The 21,878-nt window shown below is 43.2% G+C and overlaps 1 protein-coding gene across 7 annotated transcripts in view; it reads right to left on the bottom strand.

Moving 5' to 3' along the window:
• Positions 1-18,139, bottom strand: part of STARD13 (StAR related lipid transfer domain containing 13) — a 308,987-nt gene extending 290,848 nt beyond the window's left edge. Inside the window, exons 1-3 of one of the 7 annotated variants that reach the window (XM_064441027.1) lie at positions 18,037-18,138; positions 16,986-17,500; positions 15,450-15,504 (exon numbers count right to left, since the gene is read on the bottom strand). The gene's annotated coding sequence lies outside the window, so the exon portion shown is untranslated. Of the gene's footprint in view, positions 1-15,449; positions 16,182-16,985; positions 17,501-18,036 lie in introns of those variants that run through there. The other 6 variants (XM_064441028.1, XM_064441029.1, XM_064441031.1 and 3 more) reach the window with 6 other exon arrangements.
• Between the last annotated feature and the right edge of the window lie 3,739 nt (positions 18,140-21,878).

Below are 21,878 nucleotides of genomic sequence, written 5' to 3'. Positions count from 1 at the left end.
CTGCTTAGCCAGGAGAATGGACTGGATGCAGAGATTGCTTACTATGACTTTATTTGCATTCATATAAAAGAATGAAGTGGTATAAAATCTGTTAAACACATTTGTGCGGAGAGTCTCTACTCCTCATGGTATTACATGGTGGCAGTATCATGCAGCTATAATGAGCCTTGGCTGAACTGTGTTATGAAGAGAGAAGAGTCACAAACATACACAGCAACTGGTGGAACATGCCTGGGAAAGACGCAGGTGGGGCTGGGAAGTCTGGGCACTCCCCAGCTGTGAGTGGAAAAGAGGAATTCTTACATTTTGCAGACACTCCTGGATGTATTTGTGATTCAGCTCTTTGCTGTGCCCTTGAACTACACTGATGGCTGAGTAGATAGAAAATGTCTGCCTGGCCCCACCTGCCACAGTTGCAGTGTTAATTTTAAGCTAATGGAGGATATATTTGCATAAACTGGAGTAAACACTTTTGTCATGAAAGCACCAAAAGACAGCTCAGATATTGCAAGATAATGCCTGAGTGTTTGCCTGGAGATAAAAGTCGTGCCACTCTCTGGCACGTTCCTCATTACAGAAACTCACTGAAGGGCAGGTTGCCCTGCTGTGTGGCTCTGATTGTGGCCTTGTGGGCCTGCCAACGTTTCTATTGCCCTTAGATGCATCTCACGCTTTCTAGGTTCTTTGGGAGCAGCATCTTCTGCGTCTTCTAGCAGGCCTTGGAGTCCAGCCAGCATCAGAGAGTCTCCTGTCAGCCCTCGCAGCTCACTAGGGCCCCACAATTTACTACCTACCTGTCACCCTAATATCATCTCAGCATGTCTGCCTACTCTTGACTGCTGTACTGGTACTCCTACCAGCAGTGAGAGTCAGAGCAGCTCTCAGTATTTTTATTTCCGTGTTTTCCTAAAGGGCATAACCAAGTGCTTTCATAAGTGCAGTCTGGCTTTTCCATCTTTTAAAATCTTCAGGCTAAGTCTGCATCTCATTTTTCTTTCCTGTATAGAGTTTCACAGTTCAGGAGAATTAGCTCACGATGTTTTCAAAGCAAAATTCAATGTATAATTCATATAAATACAGGACTGATGCTAGCCCACACACCCAGCTTTCAGGTTAAGCTCTGGAAATGGCGTTTTTATATGTAGGGAACAGCTTCGGTCATAATGCCAAGTGCAATAACAATTACAAAAGGAGGAAAAACATTGCACTCCAATTATCCCCTAACTGCTGCAAAGGCAAAGCAAGGACAGTGTTTAAGCATAGCCAGAAGTGAGATCCAAGACCCATAAGTGGAGGTAGGATGCAGCTGTCCCATAGTATGTCTCTGTGCTTTTAGTTTAGTACATTGTCGTCCTTGCTGTTGCACCAAAGCGATCTTGCATCTATAGCTAACACAGCAATTGTTTTAAGTTACCTGTTTTATTTTGCTCTGAAAAGGCCTGAAGCCATCTGTTCTCAGTTTGGAAGCGATAACCAACAACTCTGCTGGTAGCAATGACTGTCAGCTCAATGGTGAAAAAATAATGGAAAGCAAATAATTTTGGAAGCACAGCAGAAGCAGTGGTCTGCGTGGGCACCAGTCTACCTGCAGCACGGGTGTGGAGGAGGCAGAGATGTGCCTCCCCGAATGCTGTGCCTGATTTCAGGCCATAGGCAGAGGCATAATGAAGGAGGAACATGCCACCCCCTGCACAGCCCCTGGTGAGGAGGACATGGAGGAGCAGCAGACAGCAGAGCCCATTGTGGACAGGGGCAGGCAGGAGCCAAGGGACACAAGTGCTGCTGCTCCCTGCCCTGGTACTTACTCCTGGGTTGCCTTGGGGAATGCACTTCACATCTTTGGGTTTTTGTTCCTGCTCCCACCTTTTGTTTGTGATCTTTTCAGAGCAGGACCGTCCCCTAATACATGTTTATACTGTGACTAGCACGATGAGCCCCTGATCTTGCTTGAGGCCTCAAGGCATGACTGTAATACAAACGATAAATCACCATCATAAAACAGGGCTGCACAGATCCATAACTTCTGTCATAACTCATGGCTGAAGTATCAGCAGCTCACAGACACGTGGCAAGGTCAGGGAGACCACAAGGACCAGAAGAAGTGAATCCTCACAGAAAAGAGGAGATGCTGAATGGCTTTGAAATATTTTTAATCTCTGTCAGTGTTCTACCCATGTCAGATGACAGCTGATTTCCTTTATTGATGCCACCTCCTGACAGCCATGGTGTAGCTGGGAAAAGGGTTGAGCCACATATCACAGCAGAAGGCGATGGCCGTCAAGCAGGGTGCAGCCTGCAAGAAAATGTACATGTACAGTCGGCAGGTGCTTCCCATCCACAGCTTTTGTGCTGCACTGTCCCCCAAGCTGCACTGAGTGCACCAATCAGGCAACCAAGCTTCAGCAAAAGGATTTCTTTGTCCTTTTATTACTTATGGAGGTATACAGACCCTTATTTGCATCCCTTCTCTTTTTCCCCTCTGTCCCATGGAAGAAAGCTGTGTGGATATCTCATGCAGAGGACCTCAGCAGCTCTGGAGACTCTCCCTCCCATCTGTGAGTCAGCTCAGATATACACAAGGCATCACTGGCCGGGGAACTGCTTCACCAGCAGACATTCCTGGGCAGCCTCCACACACACGGCTAAACTCCCCGATGGACCCGTTGTTGCTCAAATCAGCACAGTCAACAACATGCTTTGCAGAAGCTGTCATCGCACTCTAGGGTTACACATTTTTTCAGTGTCCCCTAACCTGTAGAGGCAAGGAGCTTGGGAGACCCGGAGCGTAACAGGAAAGAGTTTGCTGCAGGAATGTAAGGAGCTGACAGTACAAAACCCAGCAGTTATGTCCATTCAAAGCAAGTCAAGTAAGCATACAAATACCTTTAAATCATAATATCTGGCAAGAAGCCACACTGTGCTTTCAGCCACTGTGATGCTTTGAGAAAATGTAGCTTTGGTGAGCTGAATATCAGATGGAAAAGAAGCACTAGGGAAGGTTCAAGCTATATTTAATGGAAAAATATTTTATTCTTGATGAACTGAAGGATTTACACTGTAGCTTTGCATCTTCTGGGTACAATGACCAATCTCCTCCTTATTCCTAAGATTCGAAGTTTCAAAGTATTTTTAAATGTTTCGGAACAAATTTAGTCTTTAAAGTTTTCCCTGTTGTAGGCCACTGAAGGCTAGTCTGTCTGTCACATTGGTTCAATGACTTACACAAAAGGGAATACCATCTTATTCCCAGTTATGACTGGAAGCTTCTTTAGTGACTCGTGCTTGCCAGATGACATTGTTTGTTACACAGACAATTGCAATAAGGAGGGTTTTTTCCAGAATTCACCTTCTAAAAATGTTATGATTACGCTAAAGGAAAGCAGGTTATTATCCAGTTATATTGCCAAAATCACGCATACTATTGAAAGAAAGAAAACAGTCCCAGATTCAGATCCTGGTGTATCAGCAATATCAGAATAACTCCTCTTACTCCATCTTTGTGGAGTAAATCTCCATAATTAAGATAGCATTGGCAGAGCTGACAGCGTAAATCAGATGAACATAGAGAATTGAAACAATGGAGCAGGAAGAAGAAAAGTGGGAAGGGCTGAGAAGTGACATCAGATAAAGGAGATGTGAAACAGATGTGCTCAAACTTGGGTGAGGATGTGCTTTGGGATAAATGAAACAGACAACTGTGCAAGATGCAGTTTTCCCTGGAGAGCTACCTAGTAGTAAAGTGCTTTAAAGAAGAATTAATTCAGAGAATATGCCATAGTTGATATGATAACACGTGCATTAGGCACCAAGAAAGAAAAGCCAGCACAGAAAAAGATCCAGATGAAGAAAGGGGCAAAAAATGTTCAAGCAACTGGAAGGCTGGACAGAAAGCAGAAGTTTTGAGAATGTGCAGAAACCAGACGTGGGAAGGTTGGACACTACCTGAGGGCAAAAGGCACCTCAGTCTTCCTAAAGAAAGTAATTCAGATAATTAGGACTACCCTGCAGTATGATGTAAGTGGGCTATTGACAGATTTAACGTTAGATGCAATGCCACTAAAATGTTGCTTGGACATTCTTGTCCTTCATTTTACTGCTGCCATGGTAATGCAACAGCCCACAAGGCATCACCAAAAGGGTCCTCTCTCTAGGCTGACTATGCTTGTATCTTGCTCTATAAAGGTCAGATCCTGGTAATTTTAGGCCAGCATCCCATCCTCACTGCAATATTCAAACACCCGCCAAACTACCTCATTTAAATCCATACAAAACAAAGCTCTTTTCGTCTTGGTTTCAGAAGATCAGCTTGTCATCCTCTCTCATCCCCCCCCAGACACTGATTTGTGTACCTCCCTGTAAGGTCCTTCCTTTTGAGCTCACCTTTTCTATCAAATCTTACAGCTTACGAGACTGACTGTTCCTCTCTTTGCCCAGCTAACAGCAGCAGATTCAACTTCCAGTCTATCGTCTGCCTCTCTTGCTTTCCTTCCACTCACGTGCAAAGTTAACTTAGGAAACTTTAAACATAGTTTTTAATATAGTTAAAAACTTCAAATATAGTTAACTTTTAATTTTTAATACAGCTACCTTAGTAAACTCATCCTCAAAATCTCTCCTTGAAACTTACTTCTATTGTGGTGCCCTGCAGCTCATGCTCACCTCACAGCGGTTAGGTGAATGTGGACTCTTGTTTCTACTTCTGCTTTCTACTCTCTACTTCTACTTCTACCTGTTGTTTTTTGTTACTATCTTATCTCCCCAACCCTCAGTGCAGATAAGTGTGGATCAAGGTGGGGCTGTGAAGCTGTGTGACTGTCAGCGCGGTCACTGTACCATGAAGAAAAGTCCTGCTAACATAGAAAGTCTTCACTATGGGCAGGGCTAGAGACTATTTGCTCTCATTACCATCATCTCCAGGAAGCCTAGGAGACATCTGTTGAATCAGTGTAATAACCCTGACCTCCATTTGCCCTTTTTCTTTCCAGCTGTAGAGACCCACCCTGATCTCTCATTAACAACATAAAAATAAGAACTCAGATCTGTTTTCCCACCTCCAGGCAGCTGCAGAACCTTCCCCAACCAGCCATAAGCCCTGGGGTCCCTGGAGTCCTAACACTTGGGAAACCAGTGGTCTTGGTTTGCAATCTGTGAAAAGCAGCATTCTCCCTCTTACTCCGTGCCGTTCAGCCAGCTTAATCTGGGATCATCAATGGGGCGGGGGGGGACACCATGGGCTGAACTCATGGCAAAGGAATGCAACGGAGAGAATGGCAGTGGCAGAGGAACGAACTAGATACTAGGTTATTTCATTCCTCAGCTGTATAATTGGCTATTTTAGATGAAGACTAGGATTAGTTACCCTCCCTGTTCTGAATCCCAGTGTTTCTGTGTCCTTACTGTGCTGGCCTACAAGGCTTGGGCTCCTTGGAAGCCTTTCTTGGCTGTCTTGGCTCTACAGGCTGTTGACACTGACTCAGCCCCAGAGCTGTTAGCCAAATAGCATAGCAAAGGCTGGCTTCCTTGACTAACTTGGCCAGAGACACCTCGCGTGCAGAAAAGATGTGGGATTTATTTATGGGTGCAGCTTTACCAGGAGAATCAGGTACATGGTCTCTAACATTCTTGCATACTTTCCAAGCCCTGCCAGACTTCTGCAGACTTGCCCATTGCAGTTCTGTCCCCTTAGTGTCTTCTGGAGGAAAGACACGGAGCTGGCCAGAACATGGAGAATAGTATTTCCCCAGCTTGCAGTCTTGTTGCCTGAGGCTTTCTCTAGCAGGCAGCCTCATGGAGAAAGGGGGAAAGGGGCTGGGAGTCAGTCACTCCCATTTACATCAGAGCTACATCCCCACTGACAGGTGTGGCCTTATTTCCGTCATTTTCTTGGCAGTTTGGAAGTTCATCATCAGATAGGGCCACTGGCCAGATCACATGCGGATGCCACGGCTCTCCAGCGGACTTGGAGTCACAGCTCCAGGAGTTCCCCATCCCTGCTCCTGCTGAGGTGGGGGCAGAGTCCCCATCAGCTGCCACACACGCAAGGACATGACCCTAAAAGCACAAGTTTTAAACATTTTGGAGGAGCACAGATTGCTGACAGACTTTGAGGTAATCTAAATCTTAGGTGAGGATGAAAACTCTGTGAAGCTAGCTTCAAAGAAAGATTTAGTTTGGCCATATCTTTAATCTGGGGATTGATTAAAAGAAGAAAAGTTTCAGTGACTAATTTCTACAGGGTCTGAAATATAACAGGTTATTAAACACACAACCCAACAGCTGCAGAATCTGACAGAGACATTGTTCTCCCTGAGCATTTGGTAATAGAGTATTTCAGATGATTAAATAGCTAATAAAGTCAGAGTCTTTGCTAAGTAGATGGATACCAGCAATATTGCAAAGGTAATTATAGATTCCTATAAAAAAATCCTTGACCCAAAATATTTATTCTCAGACTGAAGCTAATATGCTGGTCTCAGTTAAAGGGAAAATACTTTAACCACTATTAAAAGGTTTCAAATTTGCTGTACTATAGTGGCTTTCAGTTACAACCAGTTTCAAGGTGTATGTTTTCATTGAATATTTCTTTTCTCAAGGTAAGTTCCCACCAGCTACCACATTAAACTATTTCTTCCATTCATCATGATCTTATGCCTTTTTGACAGCATAGGGACCTGCATCTTTAGGTTGTTTATTGCTTTTGCTCCCTCACAGGCATTAGGCAGTTGTGATATCTGTACCTCTCTAAAGTTGCAGAGTGGTAAGAAAGGGTCAGAGGAACACAAAACAGAGTTAGCGACATTTGCAAAAAAAAAAAAAAATACAGAAGAGTCCTGCGTGCACAAATTATTCATTTGCTTCTTTGTTGCTATTTCAGCCTGACTTTTTTTCTGCTGATCTTTTAGATCCTTTACTCCTTCCCTGTGAGGGCCATTACAAAACCAGGGTATTTTTTTTTTTTAATATCTTGCATACACAGCTATGTTAGCTAATTCACAGACTGCAGGAAAAAAGCTCTTTACATTAGTAAATTATCCCATTATCACAGAAGAGCATGCAGCAGAGCTTGTATTTACACTGAAGCTAGTCTATCTCTACCTGTGATTATTTTTGCCTGGTTTATAAAAATGTAATAGATGCTCATTTCCATTTAGTCGAGCCAACACACATCATACAGCAATGCTCATGTCTGCTTTGCTTTGCATTTCTTGATGTCATCTCCTATGTCTGCTTTACCAAACCCACCCCCTGCCTCAACACACTTTTTTCTCTTTGAAACCCTCTGTTGAGGACTCATTCTATTGTAAAAACAGTGAGAAATTAGAGGGCGATGGCTCAACTGTAGAGCAAATAAAGATATTTTAAATATATACAAAGAAAACACGTTATCGCATTCCTCTCCTACCATTTGGGCAGCGCTGCATTTCTCAGACAAAGCATTTCCAAGAACTGGGAGCTGCCGGGTATGTACGTATGGCACCTGGGCTGGAGGAAATGCGCTGAAGACCTCTGAAGCACACTCCTGCTGCAGATGTGACTGCCTTTACCACCTGCGGCTCCAACATCACATTCCATCGGGTAAAGGACAGCCCATGCTTCACCCCACCTATAAAACGCAGCATGGAGATGGCTGTGACTGCAGCTGCATGAGCAGCTTAACCTGCCCTGACGTTGTTAAGAAATGCCCTTGCAGGTTTCATGTCCACACATAGTAAAACACATACAAAGAACAGGTGCCAGACCCTGTGCTCCAACCCTCCAGGAAGATCTGCCATGGTCGAAAGAGGATTTCTGGCATACTCTTCCATGCTGATGAGTTGTAAAAATAGCCATATCAAAACTACAAGCAGGACCGTCCCTTAGTTATCCCTTATTCACAGGAAGATCAGTCTCACAAGCTAACTGTAAATCAAGGATTTCAGCAGTACGCACGTGGAATGCCTGCACAGTCAGAGGGGGTTGTTGCACTATGGATGCTGGCATGGAGTGCATTACAAATGACTGAAGGCTGTAGAGCTTACAGCACACCTGTGCTGGTACTTCAGTGTGCAGGATGCAGAAGGTTTTGGAGGCTACTACAATATATATTAAACTACTTATTCTTCCGCATCTAAATACGGTTGCCAGGTAGGCTGAGAGTCAGGTCCAAGCCAGAAATTGATTTGCATTGAAATATTGAAATATCAGTTTATATGACAGAGTTCAAGGATCCTTATATCATATTTTTTTTTTCTTTTTTAAATTACCAGCCTTTGAAAGAGATCCTAGCTGCTAAGTGTTTGCTTAGGTTACACTTCATGCTAGGGTTGTATCTAAGGTTTTGGTTTGTTCTCATTTCTAGTGAAATTTCAGTGTAATAGACTATTTTAACCTCTATTTACTGCACTGACCATCAGCTAGCTAGATCTTTTATCTCTACTGTCAGTGACAATAAGAAATTGGTGACAAAAATGACTATTGTGGTTGCAACTGCAGTGTTATTTATAAACAGCTAGATGCAGAAAAAATGCAATTTAAATTTCATTGTGAACAATATTCAGGCCTAGAGCTCCCTAATGCACAATTCATAGCTGCTTAAATTGTAGTCATTACTCTCATACTGCAATACTTTTTGTCATGATAAAGGGAAATTACTTTTCTGCAAATTACTCCTGCAAGATTAGTTAATTTACATTTGCAAAGGGTATGGAGCAGCATCTCAATCCCATGGAGATGTCTCCTAGAAGCATTTTGCAATTTAAGGTTTTGGGGGAAAAAGCAAATTGAAGTGAACTTCAAAATGTAACAAAGGTACAGTGCATACATCACAAGGTCTCTGTACCCCGATGAAGAGCAGCAATGAAGAGTAAATATATCACTTACAGACTGAGAACTTTAATGTTGCAGAGAATTGTATTGAGGACGTGGAAGAGGCATGCTGCTTTCTGCTTCAGGACTGGGCAGCTAAGCTGGCAGCATTTGAAATCACTGCTCCTGACTCCAGGCGAGCTGTGCGTGCAAATAATCCATATAAAGCATCCTACCCTTTGGCATCCCCTTCCGCTAACATCCGTATTTTTGTTTGTTTAGTCCATGTTGGGATGGAGATTACAAGACCTGAAAACATTAAGAGGAATGTTATTTTTCCTTACTTGCTTGGAAATTCTGGGTGAGTTCTAGCATGCCTGACTTGGATGTCCACCTGAAGCTTCACGGCTCCTGATCCTAGCAGCATAATTTAAGGTGTTGAAGTTTGGTGCCCAAGTTCCTTGGAGACGTGATGGAGTAACTGAGTGCAATGGTGCCCGAGGGACAACACAGCGCTCTTCCACCAAGACCAAGAGGCTGGAAGGAGTACCAGAGCATCCCCTGAGATCCCCCTCACTAAAATCAGGGGCAGCGTGGGAAGGAGCAGTGGCTGTGCCTCCTGCAGCCTGTGCAATGCTTCTGGGGGTGAGGGCACTTGTGGACGTGGCAGGATGCAGTTCTGTCACTCCCCAGCCTGCAGGGTTTCACACCCACATATTCCTGACAGAGAGAGTAAAATTTTTTCTTTCCTCGGGGGAAGCTGTGGAAAGGCCTTTGGAAAACACAGTGCTCAAGTAAGGCCTCAGATTTAGCACCAGGAGTGGGCGGGGTTATAACCCACCTCTGGCCTGCAGCCAGGCAGGGTTGCTTAAAGCACCTCAAACCTGAGGCCACGGGTATTTTTTTGTGATTCGAGCGGGGCCTGCGGAGTACAGACACATTGTGTAGGTGTACTGCCATGGACTATGTGCAGCTGGCACAGCAGAGATTAACCTCTAGGTATTATTGCAATTAACATGATGAAATACCAACAGCGTAAGCATCCTTAACACCGATGCCTGTGTTCAGGCATGTTGGACTACGCTGATACTGATATCCCAATCCTGTATTGGCATCACGGGTCTCATGGCATTTTGCAATGTTTTAAACGTTAACCCCCACCAAGTTCCAGCAAATATAGCCACAGTCCTCTTTCCTCATATTGCTGTCTTGATACAACGGGCAGAGTATCCTTATCTTTCCTCCCCAGCCTGGGCTGTGTGTGGTTGGTGTTGCTGTGCTTTGGTGCAGAATGTTTCAAAGGCAGGAATTACACAGGAGGGAGTTCTCTGAAGAGTTTACAAAGTGTCTGAGGGCACCTTAATTACATGTTATTTCTGTTCCCATTAGGTTTAGTGGATTTGCAACACTGCTTAACCCAAAACTGGACTCTGCTCCAGCCACCCATTAAAAACTTCACAAAGTACTTAAAAATCATGAATGTTTATATTGTCTTTAATTATTTTCCATTTCAGTTTCCTGGATTTTCTTTTGAGATGCTTTTTTTCTTGGTTAACATCAAGGCTAGAATCCTAGCTTGCACAAAAGATAAATCCACATTTGTTTCCAAGAATTTGAATTAGGTGGGCCTAAATTCTGCTAGTTAATAAAGATAGGTATGAAGACATGAGGATAAGTGGAAAGATATAAAGGTGTAAAGATATGTATCAAGGTATAAGTATATGGACTGGAATTTAAAGTTTCAGCTTGAGACGATGACAGACAATACCCCAAATTATTTTCAGACTTTTTTTTCTTTGGCTAAACTCCAAAATACTAGAGTCAGTCCCACTATTTTGCTCACAGCTGAGGTCTCTAAATGCCCCCTGTTTAAAATATACTGAATTCCTCCATTTCTGTCACTGCAATAATATGCCAGGGCCAGGGCTCTTAGACCTCTTTCCACAGAGGGACAGGCATAACTTAAACCATACCAGTTGCTGGATCTGTATGAAAGGTAAACTGTTTAAACAGGTAGGGGTTTTTGTGATGGCCAGATATGCCGTTCACACTGCTGTAATTTCAGGACATAACGGAGTGGCACTGAGAGACCTGGGGTTTCAGTGTTGAAAAATCCAGTTGTGGTTGTAAAGGTTTGGGGATCAACTGCATTTGGGATCCCTCTAATTTTTCTGGACAGAGCCGGAGAGCTCGTGTTCTGGGTTGCTCGGCAGGGCACCTCCCTCCTACCCTGCACATCCCCCTTACAAGTGTGAGAACCAAAATGATGCACCTACCTTTGACACAAGGATACACCTTTTTTCAGAGAAGCCACAACCAGCAATTTAATTAGTGTAATTTAATTTGTCTTCAAAACAATGTATTATGCATTAATTAAGGTAACGTAATTTGTCTTCAAAACAATATTATTCATTCACCCTTAGGCATGAAACACATAGCACAAAGGGTAAAAAACAACATCAGAGGTACATGACTCTTACTCATACCCTCATCTTTCCCCTTGCCAGCTTTTGTCCTTTCTCATTTTCAACTTCAAGATGCATTTGTGTAGTATTAGCATGAGTCTGTTTTTTCAGTGCTTTCCTTTGCCCTGTAACTCCCTTCCTTTCACACATTGCTTCTGGACAGCTTCTCTCAGGTGACTCAAAGGCCCCAATTTCACAAAGATTTTATGAGGTTATAGTGTGATACTTCTCGGGCCTGTGAAAACAGTGATATTAGCAGTGTTGCAGCCAAGGTGTTATCTCCTAGGTCCACAAACCTCCTCGAATTTTCAGACTCTTTGGTATGTGCTAAGCCGCTGCTTCTCTTCTTCTGCTTGATCCCTTTCATAGCCCTTATTGACTAGCTGCATGACAAATATCCCCATCTCACAAATGCACATTTGGAAGCAGAATATTCATTTAAAAAATAAAATATCAGGCATATTTTTCTAGTTTCCTAGTGGAACTACTTATTCCAAAATAACAGCCAAAATACATTCTTGACATCAGCACCAGATGCAACAGAATACTGAATACTTTTAAAGGGCAGGATTTTATAAAACTTTAAAGTTTTGATAAAATATTATAAATCTTTATAGAATTTTGGTAATTAGGCTGCATACATATTTTGTTTATGGGGTAAATCTTGTGCCCATACAGACAGAATTTAGCAAGTTATTTTGGACTAATAGAGTGCTATTGTTGAGAACATGCCCACATAGCAAAAAAATCTGAGTAATGATAAAAAGTACTTCAAAAGAAACTATTTTAGCTACATTTGAGCTGAGCCTTAGCTTCATCTAATCCCCACTTCAGCAGTAGATATAAGCACACTTCATTCTAGGAACTTCTGAAGCACCAAAGAAGAGCAGGCACCCTGTGCCTATTGGCTTTGTTGGTGTTTTTTTCTTGGTGATGCTGAGTGTTTGGAGACTGGAGTGTCCCCGGAAACCCACAGAGCAGGTAGCACTTGTAATGGACTCCTTAAAATTGGAACATACTACGACTTTGTTTCCCATTCAGAGCAACTAGGAAACAAGCCTCACCCCAGACCCTATGCAGAGTCCTCCCCTTAAGATCCTTTTGCAGCTTTGGCATTTCCAGCTAGCAGAGATGAATTGCTATTGGTAAAAATATCACAAAATTCAGTTCTTTAGCTGCAGCAGGAGAGGTACAAACCAGCCATTTCTGACCAGCAATAGCAGTATGAGCTGGCTTTCCCATCTGAAATACGGCCAATTTATGCCTTTGGGATGAATTTCAGGAGATAGGACAGAGTCTGCAGATAGTCACACAAAACCTCTTCTCCTTAGGGCAGCAGCTCTGGACTAGCCTAGCACGCAGAACAGGGAAATCAAAGCAGTTGTAAGGAAGCCCCACCTATAGTACAAAATAATCCCATTAGTCTCTCCACGACAAAGACCTGGGAGTTATTTTGCTGGGTAGGTGGCCATGGGAACACTGTGGTTATCATCACAAAACAGATGTGGAAACAGAACTTTCTCTAGGAATGGGGAAGCAGCTTCTAGGTCTCAGAGTATCACAGAGGGCAGCACTTTCACAGCAAGAATCCAAGCTTCCTAAAACAACATCACCAGTAAAGAACTACATAAACATAAAAATTATCAAGAAAAAACTAAAATCTTTCTGAGCAGGAGGAAAGACAATAGAATAAGACATGCACTTTCTTGCTTGAGGTACCTGTCAAAGGATTAGACAAGGCATGACAGCAAGTAGTTGGATTTAGCACCTTTCTGCAAAACCGTGCATCATTTGAAGAGATATTAACTGAAGTAATGTTGGTGGGATAGAAGGGAGACTGCGCTGTTCAATCTTTTCTTTTGGAAGAAGCTGCAGGTGAAAGCACAACTGGAAGCTGGCAGGACTGCAGCCATCCTTCTGCGAGCAACATGTACAACTGCAGCAGCTCTTCGTTTACCTCCTCCCCTAGCCTGGCAGCTGCATGTATGGAGCCACATTCCAACTCCGGTCACGCTGGAACAAATCCAGGGTCATGTCATTGACTTCAGTGAAGTTATTCTTTATTCATGCTTGCCTAGCTGAGAATCTGGCCCATTCTATCTAGGTAGCAATATCTAATAGAGAAAAGACTGCCAGATTAAGGGAACAAGAAGAACCAGACTATGTCACATGTAGGGGAATTATTTTACATTATAAGGATTATAGAAGCCCTTTGGTTTAAGGACTTTATCAGCATTTAAAAGACAGGCTACTGAAAAGCATTGCTGTATATGCCTAGATCATTATTTTTTCCTCCTCATTTGCTATTTCAGAAAATGGAAAGAGAATTAGTTGATACGTTTGATTTTAACATTATTGAAATAAAAACACTGCAGTTTTATTCAACACAGGACACTAATTCACTATACACTTATTTGCAGTTTGGGTTCAGATGGCTTGTATGTAGTATTTCCTCCACATCAGTTAAGATGGCCTCTCTGACTGGAATATGTTGAGTTTCATTATTTTCTCTGTGGGACCATTTTTCTGTCGGTGACAATTCAGCTCTGGGAAAAACATTGTGTTTTGTTCTATTAGACAAACCCAGGGTGTCCCTGCTGTAGTGACCAACAAAAGATAGAGGAAAGGAATGAAAGTAAGGGACATTTATCATAGCTGTATTATTTCCAATAAGGTCATATTCACTCAGGCCAAGGCTTGATGATACTGTAAATCAGACTTTAGAGATCACAGCACTATAACAAAACTCTGCAATCAGTGATGTAAGAGTAGCAAAATGGTATAGATCTACTCTAGCAGTTCATTTGTTAAAGAAATATTGACATTTACTTTGTACCAGGCAATGGACTGAATTGCCTCATCACCAGTTGTACAAAGTTGGTACACATCCCATGTTACGTGCTCTGACTAATTCAGCAGAAATGCACTTGTATGCCCACACCTCACCTGGATGGTCTTTGTGTTGCTGCGTGATCTGGAGGTGCCCAGATGGAGAATGAGTGGTGGTGGATCCACCGGGGATGGCATTTCTGCCATACCTAGTTAGCAATAACAGACTGATTTCCCTTTTCATATGACCTTTAGATTTCACCTGGGTCCACCAGAATACAGGAGTATAAACTGATGCAATGCACTTGCCAAGGCACAGAAGCATGAAGCTGCTTGCTTTCTAAGGAAAATAAATGTTAAATTGGGAAGGGTGTTGGATTGTTTTGGGTAGCTAGACAGAGATATGGAACAATCCAGATAGGATTTTTTTTTTAAAGGATGCCTCTCAGCTTTTACTATCATCTAAGTGAATCAAGAAAAGTTCCAAAATATAGGTCTTTTCACTCAAGATTGTATATCAAATAATGTTATAGGATGACAGAGGTCATCCTAAACCATCCTGGACAGTTCCCACAGGAAAGTGAAAATACCACAAGCCTGGAGTCGCAAACTGGCTGCTCAGGTCTGGTCTTCTGACCTGGGTATCAGCCCCTGGAGCTCTCCCATAGAAAAGCATTTCATTATTCCTATTCAAACACATGTAAGAACGAGCAGGTTATTAATATTTCAGCTACAAGAATGATCCTCCTGTGCACTAGTAAGTGCTACGTATTCTTCTGTTAAATTTATTTCTGTAAATCTGCATCACAGTGGACAATATTCTCTTAAGTGAATCTCCCACAATCATCATTAATTGGCCAGCTTGCTAACACCTGGTGCCAACAGATTTTTCATCTAGTGAGCGCAGTGCCACATAATGGTAACAGCAGGTTTAACCTAATCCCTCTCCATACACAAGCAAACATCAAATGACACCCGTGACAGACACACAGACCAGCCTGACATTTGCTGATAACTCCCAGGAGATTCTCCCTCAGCACAACTAGTCCTGCTCAAACACATTTTCCAGTGGAAAAGATAATTTGAAGCCATTTCCAGCTAGCCTAATTGCATTCACTGAAAAAAGCATCCTCCCCCTCCTCAGTACACATTTATTAGTCCAGCCATAAATGCAGCTAACACTTTGTGAAGTTTTCCAAAACAATCATTACTTCATCTGACGAGAATTCACAACAGCTTGCTTGATAATGAAAAGTTATTATGCAGATATATACACTTCACGCAAAGTTGCACACACAGAGAAAAAAAGGTAAAAAAAAAAAAAGAAGAAAAAAAGTAGGCGTTTAAAACTGATGTTTAAATTCCACTCACAGTTTTGAAGTCTAAGCATAAAACTTCTTACTTTGCAGCTGTAGCTCCAAGCTGTCTGGAAAGATAATGCAGTCCATCAGATATCCTGGTTTTGTTTTCTTGCATAAAAATATCATCTGTCATAGGCACAGGAGCTGACTACAAGGACCGGCCCCTTCTGCGGAGCACACCAATCGGGAGACCTTGGGAGCACGTGTGGAAAGGCGCTTGCCTGCACGCCGGTGACGGGCAGCATATGCTCTGTGGGACCCAGGTGCCAAACGGACGCGGGTGTCGGCGAGACATGGCGCTGGGGGTGCCCCAGCCAGGTCTGCCGGGCCCTGAACCCAGCCGTGGGAGGCGAAACGGAGGGCTGGTGGGGGAGCGCGACCTTGGCCGCAGGAGCAAAGGTTGAGCCTTTCGCAGACCACCTCAGTGCCACTGGTCCTGCAAAACCAGCTGTAAGGACACCAGAACCTGAGGCCAAGAACCGTGTCCTGCTCCTTTTGGCCTTATTCTTTACTGTTTTAGTAAAAATATTCTCGTTTCCCATTGTATTAAATGATGCTTCACTTTTTCTCCTAGTTGCTATTCTAACCCCATTTACGGCTTTTTATTCCAAATCTCATTCCTGCAAGACCATGACTGTGGAAAAGTCCTCGGCATTGCCAGCCTTTTGTAACAGGGGGGCTGGCAGTGCTCTGGACCCACTGTGTCAGCCTCGTCTGGGTTTTCCTCCCTTTCTCCAAAAGCTCACCCTCTCCCCTCACCGCACGGCCGGCTGCCTGCAGGCTCCCTGCTCCTCCTCTGCCTCCACTGCCTGCCACATGCAGCTGCCCAGCTCTGCCGTGCAAGCTCCCTACACGCTGCTTTGCTCTGCGCCTGTCAGTCAGAGAGGTCATTTTCTTCTCGCATCTGTTTAACCTGATGACATTCGAACTGCTTAGAAACCGTGTTTAGAGACATACACCCACAGCTTCCCAGCTCGCTGCGTGCTCAGCCCTGGCATAGAACCAGGGGTGAGAAAAACGCATGTACATTAATGCGGGTTGAAATTGCAGCAGTAACACAGTGCACGAAGTAAAAAATCAGACCGTACATAGGTGAGCGTGAAGAACCAACATCTGTACGTTTGTTTTTTACTCCTGGAAGCGCACTTGCAAGTCACAACAGGCTGGGAAGGGAAACCAGTAAACACACCAGTGCGAAAACTGTGCCTTTTCGAGCTGATGTATGAGACCTAAAGGCCTTCCCATCTCGCACCTCTCATAATCTCAGTGCTGGCTTTATTAATTCAGAGTAGTTGCTTTATTTGATTGAATAGCCTCACTTTCACAGACAGGGTGCAGGTTAGAGCAGACTGGCTGTAATAAAAAATATTAGCTCTAGTCTGTGAATAACTTGCTGGGTTAATTAAATTAATTTTGCTTCTGAATTCTAGCTTAGTAGATTAGCAAATCACTTAGAGGCTCATTTTACAATGCTTTTCCTATGGCGGATATAATCAAGCTGGTTAAAAACTTCAACAAAGCTCCTTTTTCCACCCCCAGAACCCACCGGTTTCTCAGAGGAAAAAATCCCGCAGAAAGACACTGAGACGGGATGGACTTCAGTCAGTGAAATAAGTTCCCGCCGGTTCTAGGGTGGAATTTCCCATTTCCAGAGGCCGAGGCTAGTGCACCCTGAGCAGGAAATAACTCTCCGTCAGTAAGAGCCAAGAGCTGTAGTGGAAGTAATTTCTTTTATCAGCCGCCGGCGGGGTGGGGAGGGGCAAGAGGGATTGTCTTTGGGGTGTGTAAGGTCTTTTTCAGATCTGCAACAAGGAGCAAACTTGTTTCCAGTTCCCAGCTGGGAACATTTTGTTCAGAGGTTTCCGAGCTGGGAGTGGCTGGGGCAAGGCTGGCCGGAGGTTTTCCTGCCTGATCCCAATCCTGATCCTGTGCCCGGGGCCAGGCATGGGGTTGGAGCTGTGTCAGCCTGCCTGGCTCTCCCTGGGGATGCATCCTGCAGCATGGTGTGACAAACTTGCACCCCCTTTTGCTGCTGAAGAAGATGCATCATCCGGCAGCACTCTGGGGGGAGAGGCAGAGGAAAAAATGTTGAGTCTTCTAAAACGGTTGTTTCTGCTGAGTCTGAGACCTTGCCAGGGTGAGGCAGAGGAACCCGAGCAGAAACCTCCCCTGTATGGTCATGGGATGAGACCACCAGCTCTGTTACCCCACCATCCTCATTAGCTTTCCACAAGATTTAAAAGGGTCTAGCCTCATTTTTCTTTTTTTGGTCCCATGCAAGATGAAACCTCCAAAAGAGACTGTTCTGCCCCATCCAGCCTCATTCCCACCAGCAGTGGCAGGCGGGACTGCGAACCCACACTAGCACACCTGAGACCTGCCTTAGCCTTCCGTGTGTCGGTACCCAGCCACAGCCACGGAAGGGGTGGCACAGCTGGCTGAAATTCACATCAGGCCTGGGAAACTCAGCTTGCCAGGTTCTGTTTAACACACGGAGGCTAAGCATATATGCAGTAATGGCTGAGATTTAACAAGTCACCTTACCACAGCAGTTCAAGATGAACAGTCCTGTCATCTCTCTCAGCCTACTTACTTACCAACATGGTGCAGCTCCCCACAGGACGTGCATGCCATCTATTAATCCCCAGGTCTACTGCACCTCACTGGCAAGTCTCTTTCCTCAACTCCCAGCATATAGTTTTTTCCTCTCCTTTTAGTCCTGCTTATGCCTGACTATGTCATACTAAATTCCTGTCCTTGGTATTTACAGCCTGCAAATATTTGTAGACTTATCACATTGTCTGTGAGCCACCACTTCACCAAGCTCTATGTATTTTTTCCCTCATTAATCAGTTCCTCCATCCCCTCTATTTTTGCAGCTTTTTCCTGTAGAGTTTGCAGGTTTCATTTGGTTTTAAAAGATAGAAGTGGGAAGCTTAATTCTCTTTTCTTTAAAGAAGGCCCATAGCTGGATGAAAATAAAGGCATATTAAGGAAGGCTTAAGGCAAATTTATATTTGAGCTGACCAACCCTGAACTTCATATTTGTTTTATTTGTCACATTTTTTTGGATGACTAGAGTTTTATTGAAACTCTGACATTGCAACTTTTGCGTTCTCTTTTGTCAAACACATCACTCATTGTCTTGGATAAACCCATTATCTTGCATGAAGGCACCTGGACATGCAGGTAAATGTGTGTGCAGACAGCTGTATGGTTGCAGCCTCAGGAGGAGGCCTTCAAAGGACCAATCTGCACCATTACCAGAGAGGTGGTGTCTCTGCAGCTGAAACGTGGGACCCAGGAGAGGCTTCAGCCCTGCCTGAAATACCCGTCACAGGCAGCGATTTAGGAGGAAGCTTCTGGGTCAGTGGTCAGCTGAGAAGGTCAGTACCTGCAGCAGCCTCTCTATCTCCCCTACGTTACCCCGTGGTCAAAGAGCAAACAGGCATCTGAGTAAAGAGAAAGGTGTTGTAACATCCTGCAAATACTACATGTATCTTTTCAACCTTTGCCTCCAGACGCTGCGTGGTTGCCTATGGCACAAATAGTACTTTACTCTGCTAAAGACCCCACTAGAATCTCACTATACTTACTAAGGCTTAGTGGGAACTGAAGGAGAAAAAAAAAATCCCCAGACAGTTTAAATAAGGTTTGATTATTCATGGGAGCAGCAGGGGAATGTTAAAAATCTCCTGGGTTTGTTGCGAGCCTCTGGCATTGCCCCACACTGCTGTTTTCCAACTGCCCCCTTTGCTTGGATGCCCCTAAATCCATATTGTAACTTTAGATATGGGAAATTCCTGCATAGACAATGAAGAATCAGAGGCCCATTCGGGGCTGCCCTCTGTCTGGTGCATTTTGGGTCCTCGGTGTGGTTTGGCTTCTTCCAGATCCTGGGAAGAAGGTTAAACTCTGCACCTTCTGTCCATCAGGGGCTATTCCCTTTGGGCCCCAGGCTGTCTGTGCAACGCAGGGGCCAGAGAGAACAAGGCCTGTAAATTTATTCCAGTTATATTAGGGCTTATTTTTGTTCACATGAACCACAGCAAGCCGTAGCAGTGCCGAGGATGTCACTTCAGCTGCAGTGTTTCCATTAAGGCTGTTTTGCCATTTAAAGGCAAACAAAAGCAACCTAAACAAATGCAAGATAAAGGCAACAAAATACGTGCTTTAACAATAATTTGCATGGTCTTGTGGTTTAGGCCTGTTTTATGGTCCTTTTAATTTCATGAAATGTGTGGCATGCTTTCAGCAGTTTTTCCAGCTCTTGAAATAACTGACAGACAGTGTTTCATTGAAAAAACTCATAGCAAGGATTTTTAAATAGTACCTGAATTGATTTCAATCTAATCACATTGCTCCAAAATGGTTTCTTTAAGACTGTGAAAATGGGAAAAACAAATTTCTATCTAAAATCCATCATAACTCATACCAAGAAAAGGCATGAATGCCTCCTGGCTGGTCTGATTAACAGCTAATATGTCATATACTGATACCAGCATCACAAACACATTTTAATTTTCCCTAGATAATTTCAGTTAGGAACTAGAAGTATCACTCAGCTCAGAAGTTAATTCTAAAAAATAAACTTAATTAACTGCTGAACTCAATTTTTTTTTCCCCAGAAACTATGGTCTAATTTCTGGTTTAAAACATTTTCATTTTTTTCAGTAACTTTAGCAGGTTTCAGCCCCATAAAAACGGTACTTTGAGAAAGAATAAAAATATTCTGAACTTCTGAGGGCAACTCTTTATATAAATCAGCTCAACCAGCTCCCCTCAACAATACAGCACTTGTAAATTGATAGCACTGTCCACTTTCCATTAATATGCAGCTATCAGCTGGTGAGTCACACTTTAAAGCATTTAACAACTGTTCTCATAAATACCATACACCATCTGTTAACTGAATCAAAAGGCTACGTGCCAATTTTACTTTTGGATAGAAAGGCCTGTTTTAAAATTATTCCAGCAGTCTCAGGATGTACAGATATTGTAAAAAATGAGTATAGAGACATGTCATTCCCCCCAGTTCCCAAAGTGAACAGCTGAGAAAGAAAATATTTTTATCTGGTGGGATACTTTGACATTTCACCATTTGTTCTCATTGCAAGTCACAACTACAGAACTTGAAATTTTCATTATTCATGGCAGGAAATACCAACCTGATTTTTTTTATATTCTTAGGAAAGAAGTCTACATTAGGTTTCTTACTAATTTATATTGTAACGAGTGTTCTGACATGCCCAAAATAAAAAAAAAAAAAAAAAAGTTTTTATCTGAGTTTGCTGGAGTGACCTGAGATACTTCGTTTCACAGCAATTCAGTTCAAGATTCCATGTGGTGACAATAGCACGTCACCTTACAGGAATGCTAGCTCATGCCATCATCTCATCCCTCAGGCTGGGCACTGATTAGGTCACATCTTGTCTAACACAAGGAGGCACAGAAGTACCCTGATGCACCTCACTCAAGGTTAAATTATGGGAGAGTTAACGAGAGGAAGCTTCGGGCATTGTCACTGCATTGGGAACCGTTGCACAGCTGGAATTCAATTTCTATAAAACTCAGATAACTCAAACTACTATGAGGTTTATTGTCCTGATACAGAAGGTAAGGGCATTTTAGTGAAAAAAGGGTTTAAAAGCCTAAAAGTTTGTACTGATTAGTCTAATGAAATGTACTTGTCATAACACACTTTTTTTTCTGCTACCCATACATTTTTCAGTTTTCGTTTTTCAGCTATAAACAAGTTATTTACCCCCTTTCACTGAAGTTATACTTCCAGTCAGTTATAAAGTCTGAACTTAAACTGGCTACACTCCAGAGGTCATAGTGGGAGGGAAGGAACAGTGGAGGTGATGGAGGGACTGGAAGTGACTGAAATATCACATGGGGAGCTGGAGGTGAAAACGCATTATAGTGTGTGGGCCCAAGAGAGTAGATCTGCAAGACGTAAGCAGGAATAAATCGATATTCAGAATGTAAAAATAAAATCCTACCAAATGATGTGTATCTCCCTTTCTCAGGTGAATGATAGAAAAACCATTCAGAGAAGTTTCCCTGGGCACAGTTTTAGAACAAGGGCTACAAACTCCAGAGAGTGGAGAACGTTAGCCTGTCCTGTTCAGAGGTAACTGACCTTCAAAGAGCAAATGCTCCTTTCTAAGAGCAACCAGAAAAGTTTATTTCCTAAATGTCCCTGTTTCTCCATCCTCACCCTGTCAGCTGGCTATAGCACTATCCCATTTCTGAAGATCAGATTGACATAGAACAAGGTATTCCACAAACTTACATTGAAAAGCTTTCTACATCCCCCAAACACAATTGTTGGCCTTGAGAAGTTGACTCCATCAGGTCTGAACAATTTCGCAAGGCAGTGGCACTGTTTTCCAAAACCAGATGTTTTAAAAAGAAATGCTGAAGTATTGAAAAC

Source organism: Phalacrocorax carbo, chromosome 1 (genome assembly GCF_963921805.1).
Source record: "Phalacrocorax carbo chromosome 1, bPhaCar2.1, whole genome shotgun sequence".
Lineage (NCBI taxonomy): Eukaryota > Metazoa > Chordata > Aves > Suliformes > Phalacrocoracidae > Phalacrocorax > Phalacrocorax carbo.
Note: the sequence above shows the minus strand (reverse complement) of the source record. Positions and strands in the feature narration are given on the sequence as shown.